This window comes from Sinocyclocheilus anshuiensis, unplaced genomic scaffold, assembly GCF_001515605.1.
Source record: "Sinocyclocheilus anshuiensis isolate Anshui unplaced genomic scaffold, SAMN03320099.WGS_v1.1 scaffold3639, whole genome shotgun sequence".
NCBI classification, from domain to species: Eukaryota; Metazoa; Chordata; class Actinopteri; order Cypriniformes; family Cyprinidae; genus Sinocyclocheilus; species Sinocyclocheilus anshuiensis.
Genome location: NW_015542677.1, coordinates 39,832 through 41,721, shown reverse-complemented (window position 1 = coordinate 41,721; position 1,890 = coordinate 39,832). Strand labels below are relative to the sequence as shown.

Below are 1,890 nucleotides of genomic sequence, written 5' to 3'. Positions count from 1 at the left end.
ACTTCGACAGTTAAATGTAAATAAATGGCTTTGCAAATGAAAACACTAAAAACACTTTAGGCATCTCAAAGGGTCTCGTGGGTGGAAATGTCTCTCTTTCTCACACACACACACACACACACAGTTCTTTTGTTGTTTTATCAAGAAATGGATTACAGTAAACTCTGAAGCCCTGTTATGGACATCGTGGCTTGTTATTTATGAAATGTTAACACCTGTGCTACATGCAGAGATGATCCTCAAGTGCCTCAATCATTCATTAAAGGTGCAAAACAAACACAGGCAAACACACACATCAGTCTGATGCAACAGCTACTGCTTTCTACTTCAGAGTCAGTGATTTAAGAATTATTTAATAATTTCATATAGAAATTAATCAATCCACTAAAATAATCCAAAAGTTGTATACAAACATTTAATAATAAATAAAAGGAAAAGTAACTAACTAGGTAATTAGTCAAAGCAATTGATTAGAAAAAAATGGTTTGCATAATTTTAGCCTTTGTTTGGATCATAAAAAAATCGGCCTACATGAGGTGATGTTTAGCAGTTACAGTATTAATTTATTCACATCAGTTTATATGAAACAATAAACATTACTTCAACTTACTTGAAAAGTTGGAATAAAATATTTAATATAGTTATTGTTAGGCTTTACCTTTATGTGTAGCTCCACCCTTTAAATGCCTTTTGGAAGAATCTGAAGTTACTTTGTTTCAGATGTTTTAATCTGAGGTGTGCTGTAAGCCATTTTAATTATTCACTTTGTGATGAACCACCATGATAATACATTTGACACTTATACATAGTTCTAAATGACTGTCCTCTTTTTGTCATTGTGTTTTTGATTTATATCAACACAGATTCAGCATGACTAATAAAAGTGAAGCATAAAGTACATCTGTCTTTATCATTTATTATAAATGTATTATTATTAGATTGAATATTTGTGATTACATTTTCCTAATAAGCTAATGCAACACAACTGAACATTTAGTCACTTAAACTTACTGTGTGAAAATAAGTTTGCTTAATTGTTAAATTCTGAGAAACAGCAACAGAGTATAATTATAAAGCAATGATACTCAATGAAACAAACTACATAATATTAAAATGCATGTAGTGTAAATTAGAACTATTATGATTATTTATCTTTATGACTTTATGACAATTGCAGTTTTTGTGAAATTGTTCTCAGAATGATGGCTTTATCAGTTTAATTACAATTTATGTTCTGTAAAAATATTGACCAGAGAGGATGCTGGCTGAAATATTTTCAGAGTTAAGATGAGTTTAACTGTCTTTTTAAACCAGGGGTAAAATAAAGCATAGACCATAGGATTCAGACCTGAGTTCATATACACGACCCATGTCAAAACATTCATGGTTATGGAAGAAACTGCTGATATGTGTAGCGAATCAGCTCATGGGGAAATATGAATAATTAATCATAACTAGTTATAATTAATTATAAATATTTAGATCCGCTGTAGATATTTACTTGACCTCTCAGGGTCAACTGTCTGTCAATTCTAAGAACGTTAATTTCCTGATTAAGGTAAATAACTTTCTTACTGTACAGTTCTACAGAGAGCCTGTAGCATAAATCGGCATGATTAAGGGACTCCAGTTATGAGCAAACAATGAACAACGTCAAGTGTGATACAAGTAAGACTTTATTAACTACATAAACACTTAAACTAGTCTAACATACTACATAAACACTTAAACTGGTCTGACATACACATACACACACACACACACACACAGACACACACACACATACAGTTGGTATAGGAAAGGGTGAAAGCTTAAGCAGTAAAGAGTAAATAAGGAATGAAGTTATGAAACCATTTGCATATTCAGCAGATTTACACCTGAAGGAAACAT

General features: G+C 31.5%; 1 pseudogene; it reads right to left on the bottom strand.

Moving 5' to 3' along the window:
• Nucleotides 1–1,220: 1,220 nt before the first annotated feature.
• Nucleotides 1,221–1,890, bottom strand: part of LOC107694561 (trace amine-associated receptor 13c-like) — a 2,914-nt pseudogene continuing 2,244 nt past the window's right edge.